This window comes from Lycorma delicatula, chromosome 1, assembly GCF_047948215.1.
Source record: "Lycorma delicatula isolate Av1 chromosome 1, ASM4794821v1, whole genome shotgun sequence".
Lineage (NCBI taxonomy): Eukaryota > Metazoa > Arthropoda > Insecta > Hemiptera > Fulgoridae > Lycorma > Lycorma delicatula.
In genome coordinates this window covers 165245492-165260495 of record NC_134455.1, presented here as the reverse complement: position 1 = coordinate 165260495, position 15004 = coordinate 165245492, and the positions used below count along the sequence as shown (strand labels likewise).

At 28.6% G+C, this 15004-nt stretch overlaps 1 protein-coding gene across 6 annotated transcripts in view; it reads right to left on the bottom strand.

Moving 5' to 3' along the window:
• The window catches only part of LOC142325256 (ornithine decarboxylase-like), a 103737-nt gene that overhangs the window by 47224 nt on the left and 41509 nt on the right, over positions 1-15004 (bottom strand). For 3 of the 6 annotated variants that reach the window (XM_075366809.1, XM_075366763.1, XM_075366792.1), the window contains exon 2: positions 6052-6214. The gene's annotated coding sequence lies outside the window, so the exon portion shown is untranslated. Of the gene's footprint in view, positions 1-6051; positions 6215-11899; positions 12024-15004 lie in introns of those variants that run through there. The other 3 variants (XM_075366782.1, XM_075366772.1, XM_075366801.1) reach the window with 2 other exon arrangements.

Here is a 15004-nt window from a genome sequence, read left to right as displayed (position 1 = left end):
CTCTTTGTTGACTGAGCTTGCCTTTTTCTACAGGTTTGGAGTTTTATGACTAATTCATCACAACCTTGTCACCAGCATGGAAACATCAACTTCTACAGCTTCAAATAAAATGTACTGTTGAATCCAATTGAAAAGACAAGTCATAATTCTTGTAAGAAAAACCTGAGAAGTGTAAGAAAGAACTTTGTGCAAACATTTACTTTTCTTAAACAAGGTTACAAAATTTGTGATACATGCCACAGAGTTAGAAGCATCTGCTAAAAATAATGTTGAAGAATCAACTTCTGATGAAGAATTTCAACAATTAGATCCTTTGTTCCCCAGAAAATTGTAAAACTGTAAATGCTCTGGGCAAAAGTTTGATTGCTTTAAATGAATCACCTATTCAGAAATAACAACTATGTTAGAAAAAATAGCCTCAGGAAAAGCTTTAAGAAAAAAGCAGTAATGTTCAAAAGCAAAATATTGAACACAGATTCAGATTCAGAACAAGATGCTATTCCTCTCTCCTCTGACCGTGACATTATCAACCAGTTGAAAGAAAAATTTAATACTACAGATGATAAGAACATAAGGATGCAAATATTGACAATGCTCCTTAGATCGACTGAAAGACATTCAAGATGAATTTTGAATATCAGACTACACTGCAAGGAAACCTAAAAAAGCCTGGTTAAAGAAAAAGATGTCATGTCTTGTCATGCCCTGATCCTAAACCTGGTAGAACTTAAGATTTTGAAGCAGCAGGAAAAGTAACTGATCTGTATGAGTGAGGAAATAAGTCGAATGATCCCCAGAAAAAAAAAATTATTTCTCTTAAGATAAATGGAAAATCAGAGCATGTTCAGAAAAAAATAATTCTGTGTAATCTCCGTGAAGCTTTTGCATTGTTTAAACAGAAAATAGGATTTTAAAAGTTCTGTGAACTCAGGAAGTACTATGTTCTTGCATGTGCAAGTGGAATTCACAATGTTTGTGTATGTACAATGCACTAGAACGCAAAACTTATGGTTATGCATTGTAGAATGAAAGAACTGATAAAAGTTGATAAACCAATTAAGTCTTACAAAGATATTATGATGTATGTAGCATGTGCTAATCCAACTGAAGCTTGCTACTTTTGAAATTGCAAAAATTGTTCTAGCTTTGAAGAAGTCAAGGGAAGGATTGAGGAAGCTTTCAAGCACAACTGCATTGAAAACATCAGCTACAAACAGTGAATACAAGTTGAAAAAAGAACATCTCTCAAGATATTACTCAAACCTACTGAAGAATTTTTTAGCATACTTTTGAAAAACTTCTGAAACTTCAACACTCACTTCTTGCTAGTCAACAGTCCAGTTATCTTACCAATTTGAAGCAATCTCTGAAAGAAGGTGAATATCTTGTAATTTGTGACTTCACTGAGAACTATGCATTCATTCTCCAGAATGCAGCCTAAGGTTTCCACTGGAACAATGCACAGGCAACAGTTCAACCCTTCACAATCTACTTCCACGATACAACAACAAAAAATTGACGCATACATTTCTTGTCATAATTTCTGATTGTCCCACACATTACATACTAGCAGTATACGTCTTTCAGAAATATTTAACTGGTTTCATGCAGTTTCATTTTACAAGAAAACCAAGTCTGATCTATTACTACAGTGATAGTGTGCTGCCTCTCAGTACAAAAACAGACTCAATTTTCTCAACTTCTGTTATCATCAATCAGACTTTGGGCTTAAAGCAAAGTGGCATTTTGTTTTGCCACATCTCATAGCTAACGTGCATGTGATGGTGTGGGAAGGACGGTTAAAAGACTTGCAGCTACAGCAAGTCTTCAAATGACTTACAATGGCCAGATAATGACTCCACGACAATTGTATGACTGGGCAAACGTACACATTGAGTCGACACATTTCCACTGCAGTGCTACTGAACAGCATAAAAGAGAAGAAAAGGCTTTGAGGAGTAGGATAATGATAGCAAGAACAATACCAGGTACTTAGAAACTCAACTCTTTTGTTCCACTGAACAAGAATTAGGGGCAAGTGAGGGTGTTTTTATTTTCTAACAACTTAACAGTAGAAAATAACAAATATTGAAGATGATCTTGAATTCACAGAAATGGTTGGATTCTTGATCTGCAGATGTGATGGACACTGGTGGTTGGACTATGTTCTAGACTCAAATAAGGAAAATTAAACAGGGAAGATGAACTTCATCTTCCTCCCACTACCCAGACTTTGAAAATTTCTAAAGTAGATCCCAGGGTAAATCCAACAGGAAGAATTTATAACCTCTCAAAGCAAGAAGGGACAATGCTAACCAGAAGTTGTAAAAATAAGTATAACTGTGTAATTCTTCTGTAAATATCTTTGGAAGCTATATGAATTGCAATTAAGTGGATTTTTTTGCAGTGAATTGCAATTAAATTCATTATTTTATTTCACCATGACCACATGCAATCCCACTATGAAATGCTTACCACCTGTGCAACACATTAGGAAGTCAAAAATTTTTTTTCAAATTTAAAAAAATATACTTTTGAATACATCCATGCTCAAATAAATGTTTTGGTTACCTTAAACTATTAATGTCACAAACTCTTGCAAAGTGATATATCACATGAAACCCCATTCCTAGAGCTTTAAAGTGACACCAAATTGAGCTCTCTAGCTCTTATAAGAGCTGAGAAAATTAATTTTTTGTAATTAACTGAACCTTGCTTTTTGCAATTTTTCATTTTTATGGGTCTTACACAAAAAACTGGACGACTGAAAAATCTTAAAAAAATATTATTTTGCATTACTTTATAAATATGATCATCCTGTGAATTTTGTTGAAATTTGTGATGGTCAAGTTGTGAGACTTGTTAATTTGACATGGAATGACCCTTTTATCCATACTTTTCCTTCATCCTTTCACCCAAATTCTGGAGTAGTAATTTGTTATTTTCAGTGGAGAAGTATACCTGTTCCTGACATGATCTATATAAGAAATTTATTCACTTTCTTTACAAAAGTTTATTATTCCAGTTTTCAGATGAGTTTCATTCACTAACTGGAGACATTCACTAACTTGGGCATCCTCAGTAATTTATAGAATTATTTTTTATGTACATTACATTTTTTTAAAAATGATAAACTCTTAAACAGATCAGATACTACTTGCCCAATTATCAAGTTCCATACTTAATAGCATCAGTTAATAATTTACAGTATAACAATTTATAAGTGAACTTTGAGATAGATGATCACAACTCTGTTGTAAACTTTCTAATAAATAAATCAATCAATAATTATTTAGAACTGAATTAATGTGTAAGCAGGCTTGTAACAAAAAAGGATTTTTTAAAAATAGCAATGAAATAAAAATCAGTGATTCATAATGGCATTCTTAGGAAGGGAATGATAAATCATTTTACAGATACCAAAGAAATTGCATCATACAAAAAAATGATAATAAACAGTATAAAACAAAACTTTAATTTATGAGAACATCTGAATTCATTAGGAATAAAGTTAATTAAAATCAGATACTTCTTTTAATCAGAGTAATGCTTAAATCATACAGAATGAAAAAAAATTAATTATAAATACTGTTAATGCTTATTGTAATACATACTAAGATTTGTAATATGCATACTTAGGTTTACCTAAGTGAAGTTTTTCCTGATGGGGAAAATTATATGCTATACTAGCATTTTTTTTTTCTTTAGTTTGCTTAAGAACCATGTAACAATCTCATTTCCTTCTTTTTTATTGTTTCCTTATCTTCCAGTACTCCTTACATTTTCAATATGCATTTTTTCCTTACCTTGAACCACTTTCTTCCAGTTCTGTTATCTTTCCTAACCTGGAACCCTTCTAGTTTTCAAACATTTCTTTTGAAACACATACCTTTTTCTATTATTTCATGCTCTTTTATTTTTTTATTTTTTTTTATTTCTTGGATCCAGCAAGTTAACTTCTTTTTCCAAAGGTACTTGAAAATCTGTTTTGTTAACCTGTTGTCATTTATTCTATATAAGTGCACAAAAAAAATTAATTTTTATTTTTCCCACTGTTTCTGAAATTTAGCATTTTATTTATTATTTAGTTGAACAGATAATATTTATCAGAATTTGCTATTTTTTTCCATATAACAGTTATTTATAATAAAACGGTTTTAAAATAATAAAGTGTCTATATTAAAAAAAGAATAAATCAAGTTATATGTAATACATAATTTTTCTGAAAGTAACAATAAATAATGCATAAAAAAATCATTACATTAAAAATATGGATTACTGATTTATTTATCATAACAAGAATTACTATCTGCTAAACATTTTAACAGAGGAGTGAGACTGCACGTGTCTGAGAGGAAGAACGCTGAAATGCAGGAAATAGAGGTACATCATTCTTTTACTTAAAATAAATATTAATTTTATTTAATTTTACCCACAGTAACTTTACAGTACTGAGTGATTCAAAAACAACTTCACAAATTTAAAAGCATACAAAAAATTATTGAGATAACTTACACATTAGTTGAGGTCTCATTTCATAGAAAAACAATCAAACTTTATCAGCCAACAATCACTTTGGTTCGATATGGCTTCCATTTGTAATGCGACATACATCCCTTCTGAAGTCTATTTCATTCCAGACTGTAGCCAGCAAGTTGGGTGTTACCTCTATAGGTATGGAATTGATTCACAGTCTTAGCTCAACAAAATCAGCAGGAAAAGGTGGTACATATACCTGACCTTTAATGAAATCCCACAAGAAAATAATCTAGCAGGATCAAATCCGGGAAGCGACGTGGCCATGCAACTGGATGTTCATGTCCAATCCACGACCTGAGAATCGAGTATCAAGAAAATCTTGGACTTCTAGGCGATTGTGAGGAAGTACCCTATCTTGTTGATAGTAATGGCATTCCATCTTTGTCGTTGTCTAACTGAGAAGTTAGAAAATTTTGAAGTATGTCCAGATAAATGATAACATTTACAGTTGGCTGCTGGAAGAAGAACAAGCCTTTGTTTGCTTAACAGTACAAAAAACACTGATTTTAGAGCTACCACGAATGTGCCACAAAGTTTCATGAGGGTTTTTGCTACCCCGTATTTGACAGTATGGGTGTTCACCTTGTCACTGATGTGAAATGTTGATTCATCACTAAAAATTACATTGTCTGCAATTCTATCCATCATTTCCACACAAAACTGCAGCCAAGCAACTTTATCATCTGCATGTGTTGAATCACAGTTAGTTTGTATGGCTTCAAGAGCAATCATTTACATAATAAGCACCAAACAGTCGTTTCTGGAATGTCTGTCTCATGTGACGCACACAGAGTTAGTTTCTACGGTCTATGTGCGACGCTTTCTGTGAGTTGTTTCACAGCCGCTTCAGGGATAGGTCCTGGTGACTTTATACATTTAACAGAACAACCTGTCTTAACAAAGGTTTGGTACCAAAAGTAAATTTTATGGCTGCTACACAGTTCCCTATCATACTCTATGAAAATTACACTGAACTGCAGTTGCTGACTGCAAACTGTGAAATCAAAACACACAGAGAGCATGTTCCGCACCATTAAATGTATCAATTTTTAATGACACTGGTAGCCGAATTCGATACTAATGAACTACGTGAGTCAAAACATGATGCGTTTTGCTGTGAAATGAGACCTCAAATAAATCTGTAAATTATCAAAATAGTTTTATATTCCTTTAAAGTTGTGAAGTACTTCTTGAATCACCTGATATAATTTTCAAAAAAATATCTCATGTCAATTCATTTGGAAGAAGCATTAAATACACACTGACCATTACAAATGATGATGTCAATTGTGGTAAATGGAGCGCTACTGAAGGAAATTTCTCTTCAAAATATTAAAAAGTGATCAAGATTAATCTCTTTTAAAATTCTTAAATAAAAAATAAATTACACATATGCTGAAATGAGAAGCTTCTATTTACAAAACGGAAGTTAAATATAACTATAAAAAAATCTGATTTTGAAGCGCTTTTATACTATCAACACAACAGATTTACTTAGAGAGAAAAACTTACGAGGCAGCCTTAGTCCAGTTTTAAACAGATCTGTGTCTGTTAATCAAAAAGTTCAATTAAGCTTTTAAGGTTGTCAGCACTGCCACGGAGGGTCTCCGTTTAGTGTTTCACGCCAGTCAGGCACGGCACAATCTGAAGGGCCGTTTACCAGCCGACCCGAACCCTGTAAAAAAACAATTATCAGATATTATAATTTTCACAGTACTGTAATTCTAAATTACATATTTAGTGAAAAAATAACTGAACATGCAATCTGAAATAATGAATAAAAATAATTGTTTAACAGCTATAATATTACACATAGTCTACCATTATAGTAATAGATAATAAATTAAAGTAGACATACATAAGACTTGAGTATAATGGTGAACCCTTTAATCACCTCCCGCTAACATCCAATACATGATCATGAAAACTTTATAGTAATTTATAAAAGTAATGATAATTTTAATGATGTAATAATTTAGTATTATAAAAACTAATTACATTTTGTCTTATCTGCAGTATGATAATTAGTCATATTCAATGAAATCTGCCAATATTGGTGAGTGATTGTGGATTCAAACCATCGTTACAAATATTACAAGTAACATAAGTATACGTTGGCTTCTTAATAAACATATAAAAACCATTAGCACAAAAAGTGAAGCAAAATCAGAAATACTTAAGAACAGACAATAGTACATACAAGAATTTTATAAATTTACAAACTTCACAAATAAAACAATTAAAAAATTGTAAATTTGTTAATAAACATTATTAAAAACCTACATTTTTTTTAATTAGCCAGTTTGAACACAAAATAGCATTAAATTTATTTTAAAGAGTTCTAGATTTTGAACAACCCTTACCATTATCACTTTATCAATTTTTGTAGAAATATGATACAACCTTAAATCAAAATGAAAATTAATTCAATTAACCGTTCCTGGGATTCTGAAAATGTCTTATTGTAACTTAACATTTCAAAACAAAAATTTTAAAATGTAATCAAAATTCAGACAATTTATAACAAATAAATTTAATGCTAATATTTTTCATTTTTTTTGATCCTGCAACAGAAAGTTCTGGGATTCACTTGTTGCCAAAAAAGATATTGTAAATTTTAAAGACAGGAAATAAGTACCAGCATATAACTAAAATATCACTTTAGATCACTGGATTAATGACCATACCAAAATGATAATGACAAATGACAAAAACCTTTAAAGATTAAAAGTTTTTTTTTTTCATATAGACATGAAAATGTATCTATTTCTCTAAAACAGAATATAAATGATATAGAACAACAGTAATGAATCCTGAACTCAACAAATAAAATTAATTAAAAAAATATACTGCCCTCATGATACACCTGCATCTTATTAAAATGTAATTCTATTAAGCTACACTTGTTCAAATGGAGGAAAATGTACTATTTTTTCTACTTAAGATTTTTAACAAATTTTCTTGATTTTTATTTGAAAATAGTTTTACAGAATGACATCAGGTTATTTATCTTATGGTATAAAATAAATCCAGTTAAGCTTTTTTATCTTTATCCAGTCAGTTAGTTTCATTACATTAATTAACCAAATAAAAATTTTAAATTCAATAGAATATCTTAAAAGGTGAGGTTATTTTTCAATTTAAGAAGATAATGCACTAAAGACTACTTGCATAAAAAAAATAATAATACTGACAAAATTACAATTTTTTTCAAGCAGAGCAAAATATTTTAAAATAAATATACCACATGACTTAAAGAAAGTTGATATTAAAATATGAAAGCAGATGTACAAGAGATAAATATTAAAAAACACAACTGCCAAAAAAAGAACATTGCTCTTTAATATAGGGCATTAAAGCGTGCGGGTGACAATTATGTATTTAATTTTTTTCAAATCTTTTAAATTTATTTAAACATGTATATATACACGATGTTTAAATAAATTATATATATAAATATAATATATAAATTATATATATATATATATATATATATATAGGCTATGACACTCCCGGTAATGTAAGGATTCCAACACAGCGTCATACATCTACATCTGTTCAGTCACTGCTTCGATGGAACCAACAAACATACATACACCACTCCTTTTTGAGCAGTCATTTTATAGGACATTAATAAAATCAATGACAAGTAAATACCCTACGCTGACTTCCTACCATTAATATTAAATATCTGATGTGGACCCCACATGACTTTCTTGTAAGCCTATTAAATTATATATATACATTTTTTTTTAATTTGAAAAGAACATAAAATTTTATTTCACTAATAAGTTCTAATTTTTTTCATATTTTTTTTTATGCTATTATTGAATTATTAATTGTAATTTTTTTTACAATCAGAGGTTAATAATTAATAAATAATATATTTAAATATTTCATTAATAAAAATTTTATTTGGCTATAACTCTGGACTCAATGAAAATAAGTACCACTTTTGATATATTGTTGAAAAGCTCTCAATAAAGGCTTATTACCGCAGTTTAGAAATATACAAAATCCAAATGTTTTGGATTTTGGGCATTTTTTTTGGAAAAAATTGGTCCAGTAGATTGTAATCAAAAGGGGAGGTGCACAACTAGATTTTACAACAGTCCTAAATTCAAAATTTCAACATAGTACGGCTAATTGTTTTTGAGTTATGTGAGATACTTATGTATATACAGACGTCACACCGAAACTAGTCAAAATGGATTCAGGGATGGTCAAAATGATATTTTCATTGAAATCTGAAAACTGAATTTTTCACGATCACATTACTTCCTTCACTTTCTACAAGGAAGTAAAAAGGTTCTATTCAATATTTAAATTTAATGCTAATGATAGCAAAAAACAAATGTTAATAAATTTTTAAAAATCTGATCTGGATCACACATGACTTCCTTGTATGCCTATTAAATTACATATACAGATTTTTTTAAACTTATTTCATTTGAAAATGAGATACGATCCTTCAATTCTTTAATAAAGTGGACAGTAACACAATTGCTGAAATATTAGTTTTTATTAACATCAGATATTTATACAATTATTCTTACATAAAATATTAGGATAGAGTAAGTCCCTTTATTACTCGTATTACTAGATCAGTATAATTTATACCTTTGTAAGTTGCTGATTAACAAAAGTTTTAGATTTCTGTAAACTATTTCATTTAGTGAACTGTATATTGGTTACAAATGTTAATTTCGACCTTACAGTGTAATATATTAAGTTTTATTATTTGGTGAGTAATCAAAAATGAAAATGTTTATTTTTCATTTCTGATAAAGAAAGATAACATGAAGAAATATAGCTCAAAAAAACCACAAGATGAAGGAAATGTTGCAAACAAAGAAAGAATAAAAAGATTAAGAAAGGATGATAAATAAAAAGAGAAAGAAAGCATTAAGACCAAGGAAAGAATAAAAAGATTACGTGAGGATGATGAATACAAGGAGAAAAAATTTTAAAAGTAGAGAACATATACACAAATTAATATCAGATGAATTATATCAAACCAAAGAGCGATTAAATAACTGGCAACAAAAAACAAATAAATGAAATGATAAGCTCCGACTTTGGGAGAATATTGTCTGACAATAACAGAGGAGTAATGAACTAAAAGAATTTTTTTGCAGTTTATTAAAGATCAAGCTTGTATGCCTTAGTGTCTATGTTGTTCTTGTGAGGGTCTATTTTTCAGTCACTCTGTAGTTAACTTTAATGTAGATAAAATTAAACAGAAATTCCAGAATAATTAAATAAAATTAAACAGAAATTAAACTAGAAAATCCAAAAATAATACAATTCTAAATTATAATTTTCAATTAATATTAGATAATCAGATGTTTCATCTGTTATAAATACACATTCTTTAAAGTTCATAAAATTTTATTTCACCAATCTTACATATACACAAATGTAATTTTTTTATTATTATTGAATTATTATTTATAGTAATTTTTTTTTACAATCACGGGATAATAATTATTAATATATCAACATATTTAAATTAAAAAATTTTTTTAAAAAATAAATTAAAAAAAGGAAGATGAAGTCTGATTCAAACCAATGTGCCCTCCTCCTTTGTAAGATCCAAATATTTCATTAAATAAAATTTTATTTGGCTATAACTCTGGAACCAATGAAAATAAGTACCAGTTATGATATATTGTTGAAAAGCTCTCAATGAGGGCTTATTACTGCAGTTAAGAAAAGTCCAAAATCCAAATTTTTGGAGATTTTTTGGACACTTTTGGTTCAGTCCATTACAATCAAAAGGGGAGGTGCACAACTAGATGTTACAACAATCCTAAATTCAAAATTTCAACATACTAGGCTAATCGTTTTTTAGTTATGCAAGATACATACATATATATGTACACCTATTAAGATAGAAAACACATTTTGACTAGTTTCAGGGATGGTCAAAATGGATATTTCCATTAAAATCTGAAAATCAATTTTTTTTCGCGATCACAATACTTCCTTTACTTTATACAAGGAAGTAAAAATATAACCAAATTTGATAATATGATGCTGGTAAAAAAGTCAGCATTTTAATAATAGTAAAAAAATAATTTAAACAATATAGTATAAAACATTTTATTGTTACTTTATAATCATAGATGCTGATACCCACAAAAAGAGCCAATGAAACTTAGAACATATGTGAAGGAGAAAGGATGTACAATGAATTTTGGGGAAGAATATTACACAATTAAAAATTCAACAATTATTCAGTAAAATTACAAATTATGATAATGAACTCTTCTTATTAATTATGTAAATTAATTACATAATTAATAATTTTAATAAATTTAAATTTTATTTCTATTGCTAACATTTTGTATTTCATTAATATACATTACTTGTTTAAAATCTGTTATTTAATATTTCTTAACACATCTGACACACTATTTTATCTAACTATATCCTTTATTTAAATTGAAGTGACTGAGTGCAATGCAGATATGAAAATAATAATGATGTCACTTTTCTTGTAAAATTAATAATTATCTTATGTCTGACTATTTTATATATATATAATTTTCATTTAGTGTTTATTCCATTATTTTTAAACAATACTAAGCAATGATGACAACAAAACCATAAAAAATATAATTTATATAAACATGTCTATCTTCATTAAAAAAAATTGCAAACTTTCTTGTAACTGTAATGTAATATTTTTTAAAAAACTACCCTGATAAGATATGCTGAAAATATAAACACTAAAGTGATGAGCACAATTTTGAACCATTATAAGAAAAAAAACTTGCTTAATAAGAAAGTGTAAGAACTGTTAAGACTGCACTCAAGCTTGAAGAATTCCCAGGACCATACTACACATGTATCTATTATTGATGATTTCACTTTGTTGTCAATTCCATGTTCGACTGCCAATACTGAATTGATTAAAATTAATAGAATGTAATTTAATAAATTTTACTTTTTTCTAGATGGATAAGACAGTAGATATAAATCACAATAAATACCAAACAGCAAAGAAAGCAAGTGCTTGATTATGCCAGCTTTCATCTCAAGTAAACATAACTGTTGCTTTTTACAATTTTTAAAAGAAAAGTTATGCAAAGCACAGTACAATTATTCTGAAATTAAATTGTTTTAAGGTAAAATACATTCTTAAATCGGTTATCTGATGTTTTTCTTTTAATGCTTAAAAATATATCTCCGTTTCTAAAGAAATGTTAGTGAAAATAAAACTACATTCCTATAATATGAATTTTATGTATAATGGACAAAAAAAACTTATGAAAATTATTTATATTTAAATGAATACATTACCAATTAATTTATTATTAGAGTATAATACTCAATAAATTGATTTATAATTCACCTCTTTTATTGTGTATGACGCAATTCTCCTGCCGTTTGAAACCAGTTTTGTAAAAAATAATCCTTTTTGGTATGAATTTTGACAAGCTGATGCACGTTTATCGCAACTCTTCTGCACAATAATAATTTTAGTAAATATTAAAAAAAGGGATTTTTTTATCCATTAAAAAGAAAAATTTCTGAAAAAAAATCATGACACTACAATCCTATTTTTAAGAGGAGATTGATGACAGTCCAATAAAATAAACTGTTGGAAGGGATTGTTTGCAGATTGCATTATCCACTGAAAGAATTAGCAAAGAGAATACTGCTAAATAATAACGTAACCAAATAGTTTTTTAAACTCAAATTTAACAGTAAAATTTACAATATTTTCTTTGACTTCTTCAATCACTCAATAAGTGTAAGAATAAGTGTAAGTTTGAAAGCATCAATCTCAATGTGTTTTTGGTGCAAATATCGCATTCACTCATGTTAACAGTTGTCATCAATAAACTCTCATACATAGAATAATAGATGTACAGAGATAAATCGCATTATTTATATATGTAGACATTATTTTTAGTAGAGATGAATACTTACTATAACCATGTAATGGCTGAATGACTATTTTGAAGAGAAGTAAAAAAAAGATCTATATCTTTTCATTCTTAAAAATTCACGTTTAACAGCAGATGATAGTTTTTACCCTTATTATACACCCCCCCCCCTTATTTAGGTGCACATAAAATATACTCAAAAAGCAACTTAACAAATGCATTGCCTTAATGCTGCTATTAAAGGTAACATGGGATCATACTTCTGGGGGTTTCAGGCAGGTTCAAAGTAAGATCCGACCGGCGAACTGAGACGTGGAGACCTGTTAGAGTATAGAACACTTCCCCTGGGCTGTGTTATACATAACTGCAGGAGATGGATCAAGGGAGAAGGTGCAAAAAAAAAAACTTTAACAAAAGAGGACAGTTACACAACTGCTAAAATATTAGTTTTTATTAACATAAAATATTTATACAAATGTATTTATACAGATTGTTGAATTATTGATTCAACAATCTTACCTGAAATATTAGGTTAGGGTAAAAGTTCTTTAATTATTCTTTAAATTATGTTTTTACTATGTTTTTTAAATTATTATGATGTAACCATCAATGAAACAGTTGAAAGTTACTAAATTTTATAGCGATATTTATTATCAAGTAGACTGAAACAAATGCATAAATAAATATGATTCTAAATTATAATTTTCAATTAATTGGTACTAAATAATTGGATGTTTCACCAAATCTGATGTGGACACCACATGACTAACTTGTACACCTATTAAATTACACACAGACATTTTTAAAATTACATAAAATTTTATTTCACTAATAAGTTCTAATCTTTTTTCGTATTTTTTTATGCTACTATTGAATTATTATTTATTTAAAAATTTTTTTTACAATCTGAGACTAATAATTATTAATACATCAATATATTTAAATTAAAAAAAAAAAGTTGGAAATGAAGTCAGATACACACCAATGTGCCTTCCCTTATAAGATGCAAATATTTTCATTTATTAAAATTTTATTTGGCTATAACTCTAGAACCAATGAAAACCACTTATGATAAATAGTTGAAAAGCTCTCAATGAGGGCTTATTACGGCAGTTAAGAAAAAGTCCAAAATCCAAGTGTTTTGGATGTTGGGCTTTTTTGGAAACCTTTGTTTGTTGACTGCAATCAAAAGGAAAGGTGGATAACTAGATGTACAACAGTCCTAAATCCAAAATTTCAACATACTACGGCTAATAATTTTTGAGTCATACGAGATACATACGTACACACGTCACACTGAAACTAGTCAAAATAGATATTTATATTTCCATTGAAATCTGAAAACCAAACTTTTTTTGCAATAACAATACTTTCTTTACTTTGTACAAGAAAGTAAAAAGAAAAAGAAATTATTGTGTTGCTTTTCATTAATTACAACTCTTTTGTGAGATGATAGGCTTCAATAGCTTCGGTCATTTTGCCCTATGAGAATAAAATATTTGTAGAATATGAAAAACGCCATGCCTGACCAGGATTTGAACCCAGGACCTCCGAATGAAAGGCTGAGGTGCTACCTCTCTGCCAAGGAGATCGGCACAACTCTTTCTTTTTTTTGAGTAAGCAATCCAAACAATAATCACATCAATAATTCCACATCATAGTTGGTTTTTATGTGCTCTGTTCCTTTTTGTTTAGAGCTGATCTTTTAATTTCATTATATATTCTATATTCTCTTTAACTACATCTCCAATTATCTGCTTCAGGAATTCCAGTATTTATCTTCACATAATTTTATGGATTATTATTACTATTTTATTCAAAGAGAACGAGCTATTTGGTATATTCAATATTACTGTGCAAAGTAGTTTAAATTCTATACTTTAAAAGGGTTTGTGATTGATAGTTCATGTATATTTATTAGCTATATAATTTACTTACTGTTATTTTTAAGTTTTATGATAAATATATTGTATAAATAAATAACATTCAGAATTTAAAAATTATTTTTATTATTTGTTAATCCCCTCCCATTGATAACATCAGTTAATTTTCTTTTAATTCTGTTTAATATCACTTTACTTAACCTTTTAACAGTTAAACATATTTTGCTGAATGGAGTGCTTCACAATTTTCTTTAATGTAAAAGAATAAGGTGAATTATTTTTAATCAACATTTTTCTTCTTCTTTAACCATGCTGTTTAAATGAACAATGATGGCATTGATATTATTAAATGGAAATAGTTACCATAAAATAAGGAAAATCAGTTAAGTAGTCAAAGGAGGTATAAGTATATTTTGTACTAAATAATATTTTAGTTTTTATTGATCGTATTTTGGGATTGGTTAGTCTATTTAATTCTAAAATTTTCCAGCAGCATTTTAATGTCTTAATAGTTCAATATCTTTTGGAATGTTATTTGGAACAGATATTCTTTTTTAAGCAGGATATTAACTAATTAACAAGAGTGGAGCCTTTGAATGGGAATTCTGTAGTAAGTTACTTGATAAAAAGACACTGTACTAAATGGCTGAATTAAATATACAAGACAGAACTTGACTACATTCC